We start from the raw sequence: 9,221 nt of genomic DNA on the forward strand, positions 1-9,221 counted from the left end.
CTAAAATGCAAAACTCACGATCGAAACGCATTAAATCAATAACGCATGTATAAACAAACGTGCGTAGCTAATGTAGACATTGGATTAATTACTAGATGATCTGCCGCGCATTTCATGTGCAATTCAAGAATCACAGAAAACAATCAGAATGTAATAAATAAATAGTGCACGTGTATGCTCACTTAAATTATAAAGCTACTGCGGCAACCTCATCCTGCTATCTCGTGCAAGCGTAGAAAAGCAAAACGAGCAGCATGCAGATCGCACCTTTCGTCCGCCGGGATCCAACAAAAGAATTTCATGTGGCCTGGCGTGAAGAATTTTGACACCACTCAGTACAGCACGATCTGTGATGATGGCGCGAATCCAATCATGCGTCTGTTTCGATGAAATGAACTTTACGGTGGTAAAAACGGCTCTCGGAGCACTGTGCACCGCAGCATCCATGTGGGTGCGACAAGAAACGCCCCTTCTCAGCGGTGCCAGGAAGGAAGGCGCGATTCCCGTTGCCCACTCCGGGTGGCGCTCGTATTTTCGCTATCTCGAACTGCAACTTTTAAGTTCACTTGCATATTAAAAACTCCGTAATTAGTAAGCAACCTGGTAATAAATTTAAAAGGCAACAACAACTTTCATTTATGCTCGTACGTAGTACAGCCCCCAAATGTTAGGATCGCTGCAGTCACGGGACAGAAAAACGGCGGAGTTTCATCCCCCTGTCTTGGCCCTAAGAAAAAACAGCGACTTCCCCTCTTTTCTACTCTCACTCTCACGAAAGACCCTGTCACCGTTGAGCATGATATTATTATGGCTTTCTTCCCCCACGCCCAACTCAATCCCCCTCCCCCTCTTCCATACATACCTATTTCCTCGCCGCAGGACGACCTCGACCTTCCCTTCACCTTCAATGAACTTCACACGGCCATTCATCAAGGTAAACCCAAATCTGCCCCTGGACATGACGGTGTAACTTGGAAACACCTCCGCAACTTGCCGAAGACTTCCCTTGTTGTCTTACTTGACCATGTTAACCGCTGCTGGGAAACTGGTGAAGTTCCTGAACCTCTTAAGTTAACTCTCATCTTCCCTATTCCTAAACCCAAGAAGCCTGGTACTGGCCCAACTGACCTCACAAACCTCCGCCCCATCTCGCTCACTCCTGTGTTCCGTAGACTCATAGAACGGCTCGTAAATAACCGTATGACCCATTACCTGGAATATGTACAGCCATACTTTCATCCTGCGCAGACTGGCTTCCGCCCAAACCTGAGCACTCACGATAGCCTCTCGCTATTACGCCGAGTGATAAATCGCTCCCATCATAACCACTCTCCTCCCGACCTGATACTAGCAGTGGACATACGTAAGGCTTTTGATCGCGTCAGCCAATCCGCCATACTAGAAGAACTGGCACACGCCTACCCAAGCGCCCGGGCTCAAACCTGGATACGCAACTTCCTGAACGCTCGTCCAATACGAATTCAAGGATCGCACCCAGGCTGGACTCCTCGCACATACTACCTTGACCGCGGGGTACCTCAGGGATCCATACTTTCTCCGATCCTATTTAACCTCGCCATGGCGAGGGTAGCTCGAAATCTCGAGCGTGACTCTGCTGCCCGCTTCACAATATATGCTGATGACGTAACCATATGGACTGAATCAGCCGACTTTTTATGCCCGGAAGACATGCCTCAGTAAATAGCCTTGAATGCTCCTTGACCACTCTTGGTCTCGAATTGGCCCCTGAAAAAAACGAATTCTTACCCGTATTTGGTCACAAACCCCCTCCGCGCTATAATCCTCTAACTCTTCTTCTCGCCGGTACCCCTATAACCGCTAGTTTCCAACCCATGAGATTACTCGGAATCCCAATCGAACACAAAAATAGCCCGTCGATATGGTTACAACAACTCAAACCTAAATGGAAAACAATTAAACATGACATACGTCGCCTGTCGAACAAATTTGGTGGAGCAAGCCAGAAGGCGACCCAAACATTAGCACAAGCTGTCGCCATTGGTACTATAACTTACGCAGCCCAATCCTACGACCTTAACAAAACGCACATGAGAATACTTCAAAATCTGCACAGAGCCACCCTTCGCACCATCAGTGGACTACCCAAACATACTTGTCTTGAGAACCTGCAAGCTGCAGTTGCTCTTCCCCCTTTGGAAAATATCATTCAAGAGCAAGTACATCAATCCCTTCATAAACGCTCATTAACTCATCAAGGTGTCTCCATCATCGCCTGGGACAATCTGAAGCCGTTACAACCCAACGACATCCCACCGCCTTTGGCTCCCTGGAACCGCCCTTCTGTCACGGAATCTACAACCACCCATCCCGTCCCGCGTAACGCCCACCCCGTCCGCGCAGCCCGCATCAACGCCCTCCGGAAGAGAAAACGCCCCCAAGAAATTGATATTTACACCGACGCAAGCATAGCTAATCCACTATTTGGCACCGCATGGACATCACCTGATCTCCCCTGCATCCAAGGCAAACGAACCCTTAATATTCCATGTGCTACCATTCTGGAAGCGGAACTCCATACCATCATTCAAGCCATCGACTTCCTCATGTTCGACTTTCACTCCGCCGTCCCTTCACAAATACGCATCCTGACGGACTCATTCGAAGCCCTGAAGACACTACAAAGTCCCACATCGACCAATCCCATTGCCAACAAAATCCTGCATCAGATCTCCATCCTAAAATCTAGCGGCATTCATCTTCGCATCGACTGGTCGCCTGGACACGAGGAGTCCTCACCGGGGAACCAGGCAGCTCACTCGGCTGCACGGGAGTGTATAACCTCCAGTCCTCCGCTGCTACCCGACTTGGCTCCTCCGCATCCTGAGTCATTACCGCCAGCCATACAGATTCTACGGTACAAAAAAGACCGCCTCAAGACCCTCACTCCAACCGGCTTTTTATCTGCTCTACCCCCGCTCCCAAGATCAGCCGAAATTTTTATGAACAAATATTTTGCAAATGCTAGCTTAACCCCAGAGACATTCCGTAAATGGTACACCCCATCCCTGCCGCCTCGATGTCCCTTCTGCGCCTCCCTCACACCCGCCAATCTCCAGCACCTAATTTGGCACTGTCCGAAATTTACGCGTTACAGAAACTTCAAGCCTCCTCCAAATGCCTCCTCCTCATACATCGACCCTCGAACACTGGAACCCTCCACGCCGACTTTAGAAAGCGGTCTAGCGCGAGCAGTTTAGAGCCGTGAGCCTGCTCTCCTCACCCCACGAGGCCTCTTCCGCCATCGTTAGGAGCCAACCAGCTTCAACTTGAACGGTTTATTTTCAAGATGTCCCAAGCTACGAATATCCCACCCTCTCTACTCCCACTTCCCCCACTTGACCTAGCGTCTTCCTGATGTAATAAAGGCTATCTCCTCCTCCTCCTATTTATTTAAGAAATACTGCAGGCCATAAGCCCGAGCAGGAGGGGTACATACATCGCACACACAAAAAAAAACATCAAAAGCATCTTGTGTACATACTGGAAAATACACAAGATGAGCCAAGACATTGATAGTATCAGTAACTCAATGACAAAACAAGAGGAACAACAATGGGTCGGAACAGTGAAGAAATGCAACAGAGCGGTCAGCAAAACAATACGCAGAAAAGTGGCTATGACAATTAAAGCGTGACAGGTATACATTTTAAACGTTGGGTTCAAGGCGCTCTACTGATAGCAGGTCCTCTACAGAAGTGTTATTCCAATCGTTGACTGTTCGCGGGAAGAAGGAAAATTTGAACAAATCGGTCCGAGCAAAAAGAGGCGTGAGAGATAACGCGTGTGAATGACGAGTTCGCCGCGTTGATAGAGGGGTTACGAAGGGGGAGGGGTCAAGACCGAGCCTGCGGTTAATAAGAGAATAAAGAAACTTAAGGCGAATAAACTTTCGTCGTGATTCCAAGATTACAATCCCATGGTTTTACGTTTTTGTAACTGAGACATTTCTACCATATACTGAATATATGAAGCGCACTGCACGTCTCTGAATTTTCTCAAGTGAGTTAATGTTCTTTTTTGTATGGGGGTCCCAAACAACGCACGCGTATTCCATTTTCGGCCGTATGAGTGTGTTGTACGCTAACAGCGGCGTGACCTGAGGTGGAGCTTCTCTAAGTTCGTGCATTAAAAGGCACAACTTGCGAAAAGCGGACGATGCTACATTAGTAGTAATGTGTGTATTCCAGCTAAGGGTGTTTGTTAATGTTATCCCAAGGTATTTATATTCATTAACTTCAATTAAAGGATGATTTGAAACGGAATATTAAAACAGAAGGGGCTTTTTTTTGTTTGAAATTCTAAGAAAGACCGATTTGTCCAAGTTAAGTTCCATACCCCATTTACTACACCACGCAAGAACATTGCTAAGCGCCGCGTTTAGAGCGAGCTGATTATTTTGGGACTGAATGTTAGAAAAAAGAATGCTATCGTCAACAAAAAGACGGATTTTCATGCGTGACATCTACTATATCATTACAATAAATTAAAAAAAGCAAGGGCCCCAGTACACTACCATGCGGGACTCCGGGAAGGTCGGAAGATCGCCCGTTTACGTCAACATACTGTCTACGGTCCCTTAAGTAAGCCGCTACCCATGCAATTAGGTAATTTGGAAGTCCGGTGAGCTGCAGTTTGTGAATCAATTTATCATGGGGAACACGGTCGAAAGCCTTGCGGAAATCTAAAAAGATGACGTCAACCTGGCCAGCCTTATCAAGAACAGGTGCAAAGAAGTGAACAACAGAAACAAGTTGGGTGACGGTAGAAAACCCCTTTTCTGAAACCATGCTGAAATGGTGATAAGATGTGATGTTCATCAAGAAAGTTCGTAATGCATGTTGCAATTAAATGTTCCAGCATTTTACAGCAGGAGGAGGTCAAAGAAATCGGTCGATAGTTCGGAATAAGTTGCGGGTCACCCGTTTTTAAAATCGGCAAAACACGGCCCAATTTCCAATCAATTGGCAAGGATGCTGATTTGATGAAAAAATTGAAATATCACGACTAGAAATTTAGCCACAGATTCTGCATAGCGCCGCAAAAACGCATTTGGTATGTTGTCTGGACCAGGTGAGGATTTCACTTTAAGTCGCAGGAGCAAATTGAGGACACCATCCTGGGAAATAAAACTAACGTCTGGAGATGGAAAGGAAATTTCAGTGGTTTGGGCGATAGAAGAAGAGGAAAAAACACTATGGAAATATTCATTAAATTGTTCTGCAATAGCGTCCGGGTGCACCATCACGCGGTCGTTCAGTGAAATTTTGTTAATAGTGGGTTTACGCTCTCTAACAAAGTCCCAGAACTTCTGAGGATTTTCACTAATATAGTGTTAAAATAAAAGCTTTTAGCTTGCTTAATGGCTTCTGAAAGGGAGACACGAACTTGGGAGATAATGCCAGGGGCGGCACGTTTTTTCCTGAGCCGTTTGGCTTTCCGCTTCAGGTGTATAATTGACCGAGCCATCCATGGCGTGCCTTTTGCGGGTTTTTTTTCTTTGGAAGTAATAAATCGCTCCATGCAATAAGAACAGAGTTGCTTAAATTTATCCCACAACAGAGTAACGTCATCACTATGGAAATCAAGAAAATGCTGTTCGAGGTAATTTACCACACTTGCGTCGTCAGAGCGCAAAAAATCTAACAGTCACATGAGCATGCGCCGATTTCACAGATCTATTCAGCACCGAAAAGGAAACGTGAACCATTTCATGGTCAGAAATACCAGGCTCTACAGAAACGTCACACTCAGTGATCGTGCGGGGAATAAATAAAGAGCACGAGGAGGTATTTATACGAGTAGGTTGTTGAACAACTTGGGTAAGATTATGGTCGAGCATAATATCTAGCAGCACACTAGAACCTACAGGATCAGACTGAGATTTCAATTTGCTCCAATTGATGTCAGGATAGTTAAAGTCGCCTGCGATAATTACTTTTTGATTGATATATGCTAGCATATGAGCTTGTAAATTCACCAAACAATCAGGTGCAGCATTGGGTGCTCTGTAAACCGCGTACAAGACAAAAGAACAGCCAAACATTGAAAGCTTAAAGGGACCCAGAAAAGACTTCTGTAAAAGTTACAAAAGGCCTGCATTGTCACGTAGCACCAATATAGCGATGCAATGCCGTTGGAATTATTGATCTACATTCAGTATTAGCTGCGCCAGAAGCAATTAAATGCACCTCTCCCCACTTGCCGATCGACTCCTCCTCCCTCTCTGCCTCCTTCAAAGCAGCTAGCTACATTCCTGCGCCTAGGCTCGCGTCAATCACTGCGGACCCGCCTTTGCCGCCTTTGGCTCGGGATCGCGCAGGAAGGAGGAAGAGCAGCCGGAAGCCAATGGCAGTGACGCCGCCGGCGGCCGACCTTGCCGGCGATTGGGCGAATCAGGGGGCGCCTTCACCGTTGCGTCAGCAGCGATCGCCATTGCGTCACCCGCGGTCGCCGTTGCGTCAGCCGCGGTCGGCTCGCTGCCGCGTCGCGCTCATCGGCTGAGAAAGGCGATCTTCAAAAATTGTTTACAAATTATCTGTACAACGTATGGGGCTCACACTTGGCTCAAAAATCCCCCGTTATGTGTTCTACCACCTGAATGCATTTGATTGCCACCTTCACAAAGCTTTTCGGGGTCCCTTTAAGACATACACATTCATTGTCCGCTACTGCGGGCAAACAGGTGGCTTGAATGCTTCTTTTAATCAGGACAGCAACTCCACCCCCCCTAGTTGACCTGTCCTTTCGAAAAATTTTGTAAGCAGGGGGAACCAAGTCTTCATCACGAATTTCACAATGTAGCCAAGTTTCTGTTATTACAACAATGTGCGGATTGTGGGTCAAGAGTAGCGCTTCAAGTTGGTCGATTTTGTTAACAATGCTACGAGCGTTAATGTTGATAAGTCTGACCTGTTTTTGGGTAGCAGTTCATGAGTCGTTTTGCTGGCTCTCGGTAACCGTTATTTGCTGGCTCTCGGTAACCGTGCTATCGGTACCGTCCCTAGCCAGCTCTGGATTACTTCGCGGGCTTATTTCACGCGTGTTCGTCGCATCATTCCAAAAAAAACATATCGTCGTCAATACGCAACTTATCATGTACCAAAAAAACCTTTTTACTCTCCGCTTTATCGGCTTTCACGCTATCCCAAAGCAACTTTCGCCGCCTTACTGTTTGTTTTGAGTAATCATTCTGCACGTTCACTTTAGTGCCCTTTAGATAGCCGCATTTTTTCAGAACTGCTTGTTTCTCAGCGAAGTCCTGAAAATACAAGATAACCGGGCGTTTAGGTCCTGGTCTGCCAAGTCTGTGAATTCTGGCGACAGATTTGCATTGCACGCCCAGTTTGTCTTTAAAAATTTTAGAAATAATCTTTTCCCCAAGTTCTGAGTCGGTTTCGCGTTCTTCCTCGCGGATACCAAAAACGATTAAATTGGAACGCCTTCCTCGATCCTCAAGATCAGTTAATTTTCTAGCCTGGATGTCAGTCGATTTTTTGAGCATTTTCACGAGGTTTTCAAGGTCATTCAACCTAGCAGTTTTCGCGTTTACTTCCGCCACATGTTCTTCCATTTCAGCGTGTAATATCGTGTAATAACGTGTAATATCGGTTATCATTCCTTCAGTTTTGCTTTTCAGGTCTGCTACTTCGCTGCGTAGAAGATTTTGCCCTTCTAAAAGTTTAGCCAACAATCCCTCGGTAGTCGGGCCGGGATTAAGTTCCACGTCACCACATAATAATAATTCAAGAACACAAAAACAATCATAGGCAATCTCACAACACTTCCGTGGGCACGGCAGAATCACCAAATAACGACAGTCGCTTTTAAAGAAGGTATAGGCACAACTAACCTGCACGAAACAGAAGAGTGGCTTAGACATGTTGCCGTCGATCCCACCGTACCCACTGAAGGCGAAGTTGTGCACGAGCGCCTTAGGTAGGAACGGGACTGCTGACGTCACACGATAGTGCCCTGCGTCTGCGCAGAAGACTGTCCTGATGGTTCGTCGATGTAACGCAGTTGATGCAAAAACAGCGGGGTTTCGGCTGATGTAGACTGTGGGAAGATGCTGGTCACACAGAGCATGAAGCCCTGCACGAAACAGAAGAGTGGCTTAGACATGTTGCCGTCGATCCCACCCAGTGGAAATTTTCCTACTAAAAAACTCAGTTACTGTGATTTTATTCTATTTGCGCCGTTGGCTATTTTAGGAGCCGTTTCTGTGCTACAGAGGCCGGACAGCGGCTTTTCCGCTCAGTGGGCCATTTAATGCATCCGCATAAAAACTGTGCACTTAATTCCTGTTACACATACGCTACAATCCAAAGAAGCTTGTGATTGGGGCCAACGTGAGTTCAGTTTCTAAGTAAAAATCAACCAACTCGTTATCGAAATAACTGTGGCTGATCCAAGTGGGAATGACCCGCCCTGCCCAAAACAAGCGCCTTATGAACATGTGCACTGCCAAAACCATAAATTGAGAGCCGTTCGACACCGGTGGATGCTGTGGTATGAGATAGCTCCAGATGAGCCCGTGGTTGCCATCGCTTTATCAGACAGACCCGGCTTTCACACTAGGCGCTCGCGTTCGTGAGTAGCAGCGAGCAGAGACAGTCGAACGAGGAAGAAAGATGATGGGGCGGATCTCCACTGGCCTCCTCCACTTCTTTCATCGTACCCCCCTAGGCAGGCAAGCCCCTCTGTGCATGCCTAACGCGCCTGGGCGTTGCCTAGCAGCAGGGACGCGCCCTCTTCTGTCTTGCTAACGTGGCATTCTTTTTGCTCGAGCGAAAAGGCTTCGTGATCACTGGCTTTTCCGGAACGGCGCGTACAGTGCTGTGCCCCTAAAAAAAGGGAAAAAAGGAACAGCCTGAAGCAGGTACTTCTCAGTGGTTCAACAACTTTTCGTTCTTGTGGTAGGATACTGTTGCACAACTTTTGGCCACACGCAACAAACAAAATTACTGCATAGAATACGCAAGCCCCGCGGAAACTTTCGGGAGAGGCTCGACTGCTGAACACTCACCCCTGCGCATGCAGCGGTTGCGGTCACAGAAAGTCGTAAGATCGGGTTCCGAGTTTCATTAGTGCTCTTTCACGCGCCTCCTTTATGCCACGTAATTTCGCGAAGCATTCATGCATGTAATTACTTCCTGTAGCAGTTATTGCTTCAGCCCGTT

The sequence above is a fragment of the Haemaphysalis longicornis genome, unplaced genomic scaffold, assembly GCF_048455015.1.
Source record: "Haemaphysalis longicornis isolate Haplotype H1 unplaced genomic scaffold, Haemaphysalis longicornis Haplotype H1 scaffold_1, whole genome shotgun sequence".
Taxonomy (NCBI): domain Eukaryota; kingdom Metazoa; phylum Arthropoda; class Arachnida; order Ixodida; family Ixodidae; genus Haemaphysalis; species Haemaphysalis longicornis.